This window comes from Herpailurus yagouaroundi, unplaced genomic scaffold, assembly GCF_014898765.1.
Source record: "Herpailurus yagouaroundi ecotype Mexico unplaced genomic scaffold, PumYag 211, whole genome shotgun sequence".
Lineage (NCBI taxonomy): Eukaryota > Metazoa > Chordata > Mammalia > Carnivora > Felidae > Herpailurus > Herpailurus yagouaroundi.
This window is the reverse complement of record NW_024412442.1, coordinates 1,640,317-1,653,824: the sequence shown is the minus strand read 5'-3', so window position 1 is coordinate 1,653,824 and position 13,508 is coordinate 1,640,317.

Here is a 13,508-nt window from a genome sequence, read left to right as displayed (position 1 = left end):
TTGTAAGCAGTTTACAAAGCATTTCCATAAACATTAAAATACTCAGTACTAAAACCATCAATTGAATAACAGAAATATTATGTCAAAGAAGTGAAATGATTTGCCAAAAATTTCAAAGCCATTATGTGGCTAAGACTGGCCCAGAGCCAAAGTTCTCTGACTTCAGCACTCTATGATTTGCTTCTTGTAGTAAATACTGTAGGGTAGCTCCTTTATACAGCCCTCGACTTTAGGTGACAATAATGGCTGTCAGATGTAATGGCATCTTAGAAGTTTACGACAATTTCAGTTTCTGATTTCACTGCATCTACATTTCTTGTCAGTCTGCTCTATGTACTATGCGGAATGTAAATATAGCCCCCTTTAAAAGATTCACAGTGATCCATACGTCTTTTTGGTTACAACAGCCCTTTGGTGGCTTCATGTAGAATATATATGGATACCCACAACTTTTCTCTATGGCGATTTGAATCCAAAAAGGAAGGAAGATTCACTCTGTGTACTAAATAATATCATCGAAGGGACGAGTTAAGATATTCTACCAATAAACTATTTGACTTCATTAAACATCGTGACTCTTTCTCCGCTGTGCGGTCCACTTCCCACTACGAACCTGTTGTGGTATTACCCACTGTATTACCCACTCTTCATCCTCAAACACTCACTGAGCTCTCACTACAAGTCAGCACCCACATCCTAACGGTGTTCACAATTCAGGGAGAGGTGCGCAGCGGTGAGGTTAGAAATAGAAATTTAAAATCGAACCTTTATATAAGCTTTACCTTAACGAATTCTAGGGTCATAATTCAATTGTCATCTTTCAAGAGCCCCCCACACCACCCCCTCCTTCTCTCCCTTTCTCTAACACTTCTTAAACTAGAAAAATGAGACGGAAACACAAAGACAGATTTATATTCAAAATACATGTCCACAAGGAGAGCCAGATCCCTATTTCTCTTCCACATTACCTGAGCTTAAGCACACCTTTTGTTTCATTTTCCTCTATTTTATGATATATTTTGGAACCCTTGTTTCTTTTCCTTCAGATATTTTAAAATGATTATATACTTTTTAAGTTTTTGAGAACATGGAGAAATATTCCTTGACTTATTTTTGATTTTTCTTAATGTTTACTTACTTTTGATAGAGAGAGAAACAGAGTGCAAGCAGGGGAGGGACAGAGAGAGGCAGAGACAGAATCTGAAACAGGTTCCAGGCTCTGAGCGGTCAGCAAAGAGCCCAATGCGCGGCTTGAACTCACAAACGGTGAGATCATGACCTGAGCTGAAGTCAGATGCCTAACTGACCGAGCCACCCAGGTGCCCCTAATTTTTTTCTAAAGATGACCTCTGCTTCTTTCAAAAATTCCTCTTGGGATTATGATCTTCCTCTAGTTGCTTCTATTTAATTCTTATTACTGAGACAATCTTCCGGGTAACTTTCAGAGGAAAAAAAAAATCAAAATCATATTTTGAAAACATGATTAATTCTAACAGGTCACTTGAGCAACAAGAAGATTCCTGCCTCAGCTGGTGGGAACAATGACCTTGCGATTTAAAACAGTTAATGTAATTTCCCTATTCAAATGGAATTAAAACTGGTATTTAGTGCTCTTGCAGAAATCTGTGGCAACCGCCCAAAGGCAATAAACGCCCTGATCTCCGACTTTCACATTTGCTTTAGCAAGTCATATGCCACAGCAGCGTATGCAGATGCTGCTGTCACTGCCTTCACCGCTGCCTTAGTCAGTGCGACCCTCAGGAGTCCCTGGGGAGTGCATGCTAGGGACCGGAGACTTTCCACTGTGCTCACCCGTCAGTGCACACGCCCTGGCCATTCTTCCTCAGAAAGTGACCCGCGCTCCAGTGACAGTTCAAGCAGACCTGTGACGTGCGGACGGCCCATGTGGGGATATGACTACTAGCCGCCCACACTTACGACTTACTCCCTGCAGAGGACTGAGGTATCCACTAGGGGTGCACCAGTGGTTTTGACACCTGGAGCCAGGACTTTATTTTTTTTTATTTTTATTTATTTTTTTTCAATATATGAAATTTATTGTCAAACTGGTTTCCATACAACACCCAGTGCTCGTCCTAAAAGGTGCCCTCCTCAATACCCATCACCCACCCTACCCTCCCTCCCATCCCCCATCAACCCTCAGTTTGTTCTCAGTTTTTAACAGTCTCTTATGCTTTGGCTCTCTCCCACTCTAACCTCTTTTTTTTTTTTCCTTCCCCTCCCCCATGGGTTTCTGTTAAGTTTCTCAGGATCCACATAAGAGTGAAACCATATGGTATCTGTCTTTCTCTGTATGGCTTATTTAACTTAGCATCACACTCTCCAGTTCCATCCACGTTGCTACAAAGGGCCATATTTCATTCTTTCTCATTGCCACGTAGTACTCCATTGTGTATATAAACCATAATTTCTTTATCCATTCATCAGTTGATGGACATTTAGGTGGAGCCAGGACTTTAAAGACCCCTCCTGTTATGGCACAGAATTATTTCAATAACATGTTAATATTTCAGTTTCTTGATTTGTTCTTTAGTTTTAAACAACTAACCACCTGAACAGAATAAATTTCTATTTTAAAGGTATTACTCACATTCTTTAAAATGTCTCACATATGAATTAAAACTTTCTCCTTCACAAATATATCACAACTTGCAGTTTACATTATATTTCACTACTTTACAGTTTAGATGCAAATTAGGTATCCAAGTAGACACCTAGAATGAATGGATTGAAATGATTGAAATTCTAGGTCATTTCTTCATCGTTATGACGACTGTGCTAACATCACTTGTCTTAAATCCAGGACCGAAGGCCACTGGCCCAGGGCACAAGTTTGTACATCCAGCTCCCGAACAATGACAGAGTCACTCTCCTAGGGAACAGCTGAGATTCCTGAGTCCGCACCTTGGGTTCTGTTGGTTAATCCTCAGTTTCTAAGTAGTTTTCATAAACATTACAGTGTTTATTAAAGAATAAGTAATAAAATATTCTAATTGAAATATACATGTGTGTATAAATGTATATGCATTAATGAAACTCCTCTGTTTCATTCAGAACAGCAAAACATTACCTTCCCAGGAAGAGTATTTCATCATTGACATTGTTTAGATGTACCTGCACATGACAATAAAAAATGCAGACTGAATTTTAGTCCATTTCATTATTACTTTTAAGAGTTATTGAGACAGGGCGCCTGGGTGGCTGTCGGTTAAGTGTTCCACTCTTGATTTTGGCTCAGGTCATGATCTCATAGTCCTTGAGCTCGAGCCCCACATTGAACTCTACACTGACAGCGTGGAGCCTGAATGGGACTCTCTCTCTCTCTCTCTCTCTCTCTCTCTCTCTCTCAAAAATAAACTAAAAAAAAAAAAAAGTTATAGAGACAATTTACCCCTCACTACCTGCACAGGATATAAAGTCCTGCCCCCCAGTCCTTGGTAAGGCCACTGTCATGGACTAGATAATTGTGTGTGTGTGTGTGTGTGTGTGTGTGTGTGTGTGTGTGTGTGTGTTAGAGGTAAGATTCTTGATTGGAGACTCAGGAAGTGATAAAGCTCTCGGACAGGCATGGCTAGCAATCAAAACAACTGATTATCTATTTTAAATCTCTTAAGTTATATTTCTTTTGGAACAATATACACTTAGGATTAATTGATAAGCATTAAGACCACACCATCAATGCTCATAACCTGAATAGTTTATGGAAATTGTGGTGTCTGTTCTGTCTTGGATATTTAAAAGCAAAATAGTTATAGACAAATCACCCTAAAATATGGAATGCAAAATTTAGACACTGTGCCACACACACACACACACACACACACACAATATTGATGCTCTCAATTTATTTAAGAACTAAATGTACATCCCTGCCTTGTTCCTGACCATAAAGGAAATCTCTCAGTTCTTCCCAATTGAGTACGATGTTAGCTGTGGGTTTTCATTTATGGCCTTTATTATGTTGACGTATGCTCCCTCTAAAACCTACTTTGTTGAGGGTTTTTGTCGTAAACGGATGTTGTACTATGCCAAGTGGCTTTTCTGAGTCTACTGAAACGATCATATGGTTTTTATCCTTCCTTTCCTGAGGTGATGTATCACACTGATTTATTTGGAAATATTGAACCAACCTTGCAACCCAGGAATAAATCCCTGGTCATTCAGCTTGGTCATGATGAATGATTTTTTTAATGTACTGTTGGATTCAGCTGGTTAGTAGCCTGTTGAGGATTTTTGCACCCCTGCTCATCAGGAATACTGGCCTGTACTTCTCTTCTTTAGTGGGGTCTCTGTCTGGTTTCACTATCAGGGTAATGATGGCCTCATAAAATTGAGTTTGCAAGCTTTCTTTCCTCTTCTTTTTTTGGAATAGTTTCAGAAGAATAGGTATTAACTTTTTTTTTTATTTTTTTTCAATGTTTACTTATTTTTGAGAGAGAGAGAGAGAGGCAGACTGCAAGCAGGGAAGGGTCAGAGAGAGAAGGAGACACAAAATTCGAAGCAGGCTCCAGGCTCTGAGCTGTCAGCACAGATCCCGACGCAGGGCTCAAACCCACGAACTGTGAGATCATGACCTGAGCCGAAGTCAATTGCTTAAACAACTGAGTCACCCAGGTGCCCCTAACTCTTAAATAACTGACAGAAGATACCTGTGAATATATCTTGGCCCTGGACTTGTTTGCTGAGAGTTTTTTGATTACTGTTTCCATTTATTTGCTGGTTATCAGTCTGTTCAAGTTTTCTATGCTTGCTTGTTTCAGTGGCAATAGTTTATGTTTCCAGGAATTTATCCATTTCTTCCAAGTTTTTCAATTTGTTGGCATAAAGTTTTTCATAGTATTCTCTTATACTAAGATCCAACAATTCCACTACTAGGTATTTACCCAGAGAATACAAAAATACTGATTCAAAGGTATACATGTACCCCAATGTTTACAGCAGCATTATATTAATAATAATTATTATAATATAGTAATAATATGTTATTTTATATAATGTGGTGTGTATATATGTATATAATGTGGCATATATATGTGTGTGTGTGTGTATATATATATATATATATATGTACACAATGGAATATTTTTGACCATCAGAAAGAATGAAATTTTGTCATTTGCAAAGACATGGAGGGAGTTAGACTATATTATGCTAAGTGAAATAAGTCGGAGAAAGACAGATACCACATGGTTTCACTCATATTTGTAATTTAAGAAACAAATGAGCAAAGGGGGAAAAAAGAGAGGCAAACCAAGAAGCCGACTGTTAACTACAGAGAACACACTGATGATGGTCACCAGAGGGGAGATGGGTGAGGGGGGCTTGGGGGAAACAGGTGATGGGGATGAAGGAGGGCACTTGTTGTGATAAGCACCAGGTGATGTACGGAAGTGTGGGGTCACTATGTTGTACTCCCGAAACTAATATTACACTGCATATTAACTGGAATTTAAATAAAAACTTGAAAAAATAAAATATATAAAATTTTAATTAATTAAATGAATATTTGAGAACACATCCAGTTACCTTTGACATGAGTGTGATAATTGATCTTTGAAAAGTTCAATGGAATAAAAATGTGCAACGGATCCCAAGTAGGATGAAGATGAGAAAACGTGTGCGTGTGTGTGTTTTCCTCTTAAACAACTACTTCTGTTTTCTTAAATGTTATAATTCTTTGTAAATTTGTCCTTGTATGCAGTTTGATGTTTGACTACAACAACTTTAGTTTATTTTACAGACACCCATTCAGGTGTTCCAAAACTATTTATTGATATATCCATAATCTTTCTATATTTTACAAAGTTATTTCAAGTGGTCAATGTCACCATAATGCACCAAAGTAATTTAAGCATTTTAATATATTTCTGGACTTCCCATCCACAGCCTAACACTGGACTGCTTTTGATTACCACAGCTTATATAATGCTTTAATTCCTGGTGGGACCACCCTCGCTTCATTTATCTTCTTCTCCAAGGTACAGCAGTTACTATTTGATGAATAATTTTGAATTGAGTTACTTAAATGAGCTTTATCTGTGGTGTTCTTTTCTTAAATAAATTGTGGTATGAATATTATTTTCTCTAATATAATTATATTAGCTACTTTTTTTTTTCATTTTCTATGCTCGGGATTGGCTTAACATTAAGATGATCTAATATGATGGTTATAAGAATAACTGTGTAAATTACTACAAGACTAGTGTTTTACATACAAATAGAATTTAGATGACAGTTTAGATTTCTATGATGCTACTCTACTAATTAATCTTTTCTTAATTTCCCTTTCTTTTGGAGTCCTTTTGATAAATTCTTACTTTGCAGAAAATAATGAATTTTATCCACTTCTACTAAATTATTTTTAGCATAGAAGAAAAATACATTTTTGTTGATACTTTCACTTTTTTGTCTAATTTTTAGTTACATCCCTCGTTATTTCTTCTTTTGTAAAATTATAATCTTTCTCTGCTTATACTCAGTTAGCTAAAATCTGATTATTTTACTGTTATTTCTAAATTATTTTCTGCATTTATCCTCCTCAACCCCTTCCTTCTTACCTTAGATTATAAAATTTCATTGTAAAATTTAAATTTCATTTTATAGTCTTCTAACTTGTTACCTTTTGTGCTTTTTGGGTATTTCTAATCCGTTAATTTTTAAATAAAGTTAAATATGTCAATTCCTTTATAAGCATTACTTCAAATATTTTCACAGTTTATTCTAACTACACTATTGACAGAAATAGTCTTACAAATTTGATTTAGTCTCTGATCCAAGAATTAAGAGAAACTGCTTTTGATTGTTGTTGATTTTCATGTGGGTTGGGGGATGTTTTCTTACATCAATTTGTTTTTAATTTCTTGTAATATTCTTAATCAGAAACTGCCTTTGCAGCATGTTTACTCTTTGGAAATTATGGGTATTTTATTCGTGGGCTATAAACAGTTTGTTGTTACAATGGGATTCTGATCACTCAGTTGGAGATGGTTCCTCACGATCAGTGACATTACTTTGCTGCCACACTGATCTTGTTTGTATCCCAAGGTGTGGATGAACGCATTCACTGTTCTAATAGATCTGTCAGTGAATTTCGTAGATTTTTCACATAAAATAATAGGCCAACTGTAATTATAGCTCTTTTTATTCCCACTCTGAGTGCCTTTACTTCTTTTTCTTCATTAATTACTCTAAAACCCCCAGTAAGATGCTGAATGGAAATGGGGAGAGCAGATACCTGGTTTTATTCAAGATCTTGGGAGGAGGGCAGCAGCGAGACATTTAGTCTTTAATCACCAACTATGATATTAACTGTGGGCTTTCAATAGGAAGTATTTACTTCACTGAGGAATATCCCATCTATTCCTAGTGTGTTGAGTGTTTATGGAATGGTGAGTGAAAGTGTGTTGAATTTTGTCACGTGTTTTTTCACTCTATTTAGATGGCAATATGTCAGGGCGCCTGGGTGGCGCAGTCCGTTAAGCGTCCGACTTCAGCCAGGTCACGATCTCGCGGTCCGTGAGTTCGAGCCCCGCCTCGGGCTCTGGGCTGATGGCTCAGAGCCTGGAGCCTGTTTCTGATTCTGTGTCTCCCTCTCTCTCTGCCCCTCCCCCGTTCATGCTCTGTCTCTCTCTGTCCCAAAAAAATAAATAAACGTTAAAAAAAAAAAAATTTAGATGGCAATATGCCGTCTTTATTCTATTAATAGTGTGTATCAGACTCTATGTAGATGACGATATGCCATCTTTATTCTGTTAAAAATGTGTTTCAGTTAAGTTCCACCAGAGCTGCAGAACAAGTAAGAGATACATATTACTAAGTCCATTGGCAGAACTTAGTTTACACAATTGGGGAGACGAGGTAGGCCAGGCCTCCATCCATAGGGTGAGGGAGCTGAGGACACTCTAGAGCTGTAGGGCAGAAGGAGGCCTGTCTTGAATACATACAATTAGACAGTTGGGAAGGCCATACCAGAACTCTATGGCATGGGGAAGAAAGTCCTCAGTCCTTAGGGGGACGCAGTTGGGAAGACATAAGACACACTGGAGTTCTAAGACATGGGGAGGCCGGTCTTCCACCCATAGGGGGGACAGCAGGGAAGGACATGCTAGAGTTCTAGGACATGGGGAGGCCAGTCTTCCACCCACAGCGGGGGACAGCAGGGAAGGACACTCGAGTTCTCGGGCACAGTTGAAGCTGCTGCCCATCAGCAGAGTTTCTTTCTAAGCCTTTCAACTGATTAACTCAACCTTCCCAGATTATGTAACATAATCTTCTTTCTAAATGTCAATTTATTATGGGCTTTAATCTCATCTACAAAATACCATCACAACATATAATTAGTACCAGTTATTGTAGCCCTAGTCGAGCTGATACATCACAAGACCATCAGGTGTTGTGTTCCATTGTTGGATGGAGTTTCACATGTTAAACCATGTTGCAAAACCTGGTTAAATCCCACTTGTGCAAGGCAAGAGTTATTATTTTAATTTCACAGGTAAGGAAACAGGCCCAGAGACATAATACCACTTTCTGAAAGTCATAAAACTCAGAAGTGATGGCTTTCAAATTGGAACCCAGATCCTATGACTGCAATGCAGTCACTCTAAGTTCCAATTAAAATAGAGGTTCTAAAGTTTTGAGTAATATTTTAAAGCCAGGAGGAACTAGGAAGATGCAACGAATGTAGTGGTTCCCTGACTGTTACATTTCAGAAACTGCTGGAAAAAATAAAAATGAAGCATAAAGAATGGTATGACTTTTTGTCAAATAACTTCAAGCCAACATAAACACTGTAACAAAATAAATACCATCAAAATCACCATGTTTTCACCAAGCAGATATTAATTTCAGGAAGTTGGAAGGGCACAATCTTAAGTGACACAGAGCCACCCATGGATCGCAGAAGGGCACAATCTTAAAGCAATACACACTCTGTCCTCAAACAGACAGATGGACAGGGCCTTGTAACTGATGAGTGCACACAGGCTACATTGCAATTACAATCATTTTCCTTGTGTGGCTATGGGTCTATGAAAATGTCTTCAGGGCACCTAGGTGGCTCGCTCTCTCTCTCTCTCTCTCTCTGCCCCTCCCCAGCTTATGCACTGTCTCTCTCTCTCTCAAGAAAAACATTAAAAAAATATTAAAAAAAAAAAAAGAAAAGAAAATGTCTTAGTTACATGGGAAGTGTGGTTTTATTAATAATGCTTAGGTGGGGAGGGGGGTAAAGGGAGAGAGGTAAGGGGAGGGAGAGAGAGGGAGAAAGGGGCGGTGAGATGGGATATGTGTGTGTAGAGGGAAGAGGCAGCAATTCTCCAAAAACCGCAAGACTGTCTTCACCTGGAACATGTAAAACGCTGACAGTTGGCTCGATCTCCAAAGTAGCTAAAATGTCTTAAAGTTAATCCTGGAAAAGGGCTGCTCTTTAAACAGGACTGAACTTCAAATTTCCATCTGCTTTTATATCTGCATACATATAAGCAGAAGGCTTTCTGCAGCTTCTTTCCCAGAATCCCGCTAGTAGAGATGACATTCTCAAATGTCAATGGCAAGACAGTGTCAGAATAATGAAAGTCTAAACCAAAGAAAGTTAACAATCAACTATGTAATGGATTAATATAGACTTTTATGTCTCTACATTGTGAAAGCAATGCTAGTTTTCTTCAACACTTGTTTTGATATTGAAAAACTTCCTCACCAAGTCTCTGAATTGGTTATACACCCTGGGGAAATACTAGAAGGTGGAAACAGAGGAGAAGGAGGCAGACAGTATATTTAATATTTAAATACTGAGCAACTGCATGGCACCGTCTGCTCAATTAGCACAGTAACAACTGGTGATAAACCCAGGTCAGGGCTGATGCCCTCCCTGTGCTCTACACTCAGAAACCAGCACCGGGTCCCTCAGTGCTGGCGCAAGATGGATACAGCCATCAGTTCCATGAAAGCACCAGGAAGGCAGGTCGGGGTGAAAAACTACATCATGGTGAGGAGTTTAAGGTCATGTTTCAGCAAATTAGTTTCCGAGAAAATGTAGGCACTTTGTTAGCAAAACACAAGTTTTTATATTTAGAATCATCATGAGTAAATATTAAAGGTTGTTATTAAAATGCTAATAATTGTGCTTTAAAATAAAAACCAGACTATACTACATAGAATTTGGGTAATTTAGCATAATATCAATAGACAGTGACTTCACTCAATAATACATTGCACAATTTTGAAAAGGAAAAAAATAGTGCTATTTTTAGATCCTAAAATCTATTACATTAATTATCATTTAAGATTTAAAAATATTTAACTAAAGGTTAAGAGCATGTTTTTAGATCCTTATAAAATGTCAATAGAATAAACAGGGTGATCTGTGACATATTCTAAAAATTCACGAATACAAACATCTTGGGTTAAGTTAAAAAGCACAGGTTTTAGACTCCAACCATCTGAGTTTGAATGTAGCCAAGCACTGCACTCTCTGAGCCTCAGTAGCCCGGGAACAATGGAGGGCTCTGTCTGTGGTCTCCAAGAATCCTCCTTTGAAAAGCCACCTAGAGGGAAATCATACATTTCTAATGGGAATGGAGCTGCATAATAATACCTCATCTTTTAGTAATCTAATTAAAATAAGAACATGTCAGGTTTTATGTAAAAACTTTAGCCAAGTTTTTTCAAGTTAATTTGTCAACACCGATTGGATAATTATTATATAGTCGGTCCCCTGTCCAAAAGCCTGGATGTAATTAGTGAAAATCCTGACCCTTGAGAAAATTACAGTAAGGAAGTTAGGCATATAAAGCGATCATCTCAATTAGTCTAAATGAATCTATTCTGAACAGAGAGGTGAAGAGATAAATATGGAGACACTGTCATAACCAAATTTCGCTACTTTCTTCACACACCAGGGCTTTTCCAAGCAATAAAATTTTAAGCTCATTAAAGTGTGAAAATCTGAATATAAAATCCTTAGGTGGCTCTCGGCCACACTGGTAATATATGTTACCTTCATGTAAGTTTGTGCTCTCATCTCCAAACTTTCAAAACCGCTTTCAACCTCAGGGCTTAAGTTTTAAAACCTAAAGTTTAGTAATTAAATCCTTTTCATTTGATTTAATCTATATCTATCCTTGAGAAAGCCATAGTGAAAGCTCCTGATTATATATCAATGCAAGTTTTACTTGTCTTTCAAAGTAGTATCTTTACGATTCAATTTATTCTTGGGTTCATCCCAGGTTAAGAGTATGATTTATACATTAGCCCTAAAGTAGGCCCCCAATATATTCAATCCAAAAAATTCATTTGTTTTTTTTGTCTGCTATAGGTATTTGTGAGGCTGATTTCTTCTGTGTCAACGTGGCTGGGCCATGAGGTGCCCAGATATTTGGTCAAATGTTATTCCAGGTGTTTCTGTGAGGGTATTTTCAGATGAGCTTAACATTTAAGTTAGTGGTGCTTGGGTAAAGCTGATTGCCTTCCATAATGTGGACTCATCCCCATCAGCTGCAAGACTGAATAGAAGAAAAACCAGCCTCCTCTGAGCAGTCTGAAGACTGCCTTCACCCTTCCCCAGCAACACTGGCCGAATGTTCGTTCCTACAGCGGACCGCCTTCTGACTAGAACCGGACCGTCCGCTGTGCTGGGTCTCCACCTGCTGGCCTACCCTACAGACTGTGGACGTGGGGCTTGCAGCCCCCATAACTGTGTGAGTCAATTTTTTAATAACATATCTCTTTATATACATAAATATAAATATGATACAAAATATAAATAAAATATAGAAGCCCCCCACTAGTTCTGTTTCTATGGAGAAATCTAACACATATTTGGTGTTGAGAGACTGGTTATAGAGGGACAAAATCTTAAGGATGAATTTCCAAATAGGTTCTAGGTGTTCTGGAATTGGCTCTCCAATCTGATTAAATTCACTCATGAGTGTAAAGTCACTTGGGAGTAAAGAGATCACTGACTTAGGTCTATTATGTGATCTGGCAATAGGGACACACAGAATATCACCACTGGAAGTTTCTAATCAAACACTTACAAGAAACAGAGGTCGGGTGACTTTCCAACATTGCTGTCAAAATAACAAGTATAATAAGACTGACGGGTTGCTCCTCACACTGCCGGACGAAGTACAGAAAGAAAAGGATGAGTTTAGGTATTGGAATCCCCAGCTCAAGAGCCACACAAATGACCCAAAGCATCTAGATGTGTCCTGAAGGAGGCCTTCATCTTCCGTGGCCATAGGGCTGAGACTGTGCCCTCGGAGTGACAGCCCCCACACAAATGACATTCCTGCCGTGCAGGGCGTCTACGGTTCCAGGGCAGGCACTGCAGGGATGGGGAGTGGATCCCAAACACGGGAATGGGCCTTGTGGGAAGGAGGACCTCAAAGAAGCTTTCAAATGAGCCCCCAAATTCTTTTTTTTTTTTTTAATTTTTTTTTCAACGTTTATTTATTTTTGGGACAGAGAGAGACAGAGCATGAATGGGGGAGGGGCAGAGAGAGAGGGAGACACAGAATCGGAAACAGGCTCCAGGCTCCGAGCCATCAGCCCAGAGCCTGACGCGGGGCTCGAACTCCCGGACCGCGAGATCGTGACCTGGCTGAAGTCGGACGCTTAACCGACTGCGCCACCCAGGCGCCCCAGAGCCCCCAAATTCTAATGAGCCTTCTCTGCCAGCAGAAGTGGCCTCTCCGGCCCAGTGGGGGAGGGAACCCCCGCAATGGCCTCCACTGGGGCAGATGCCTTGCAAAGCTGGCAACCTCTTCCGGTTCAGTGTGAGTGCCAGAGGGCAAAGCTCCAATTTCAGCACTCATCAAGGAAAACCAGGCCTGAATAGAACACATCGTAAACTCAAAATCAGGAGGTGATGCATTTTAAGGTAAATTTTCATGTGCTTTCCAATTCCTCCCTGGAATATAGTAGTATGTCTTAATATATAGCAAACACGCATTGCGCAAAAACCTCAGCGTACAATAGCAAACACTTACTAATAACCCAGGGTCCCAGAGCTGCGGTGGGTCAGGAACCAGGTACAGCTTCGCTGATGCCTGTGTCTCCCAAGGCTGCAGTTGAGGCATGAAGAACAGACACAGCTTTATCTGAAGACCTTCCTGGGGAAGACCCACTTTGAAGATCACTCACATGGTCCCTCGAGGGACTCAGTCACTGGTGTTTTGTTGGATTAAGGCCTCAGTTCTCCCAGATCTATGGGACAGAGGTCGCTCTCAGGTCCTCGCCACAGGGGCCTCTTCATGGCACATCTCCAAGATGGCAGAGAGCTGCGTGAGGGCCAGCAAGCAAGCAGGAGGGCAAGAAGGATAGCACTGTGATTGAGAGGGACTCTGGTAAGGGATACCATAGTCCTCTGTAACCTGGCCATGACAGCCATGCTCACTCCCTTTCAGTTTCTCCTTCCTGGTAGAAGTACGTTGGTGACACAGCCCAAGGATTCCGTAACGGTATAAACACCAAAACACAGGGGTCCC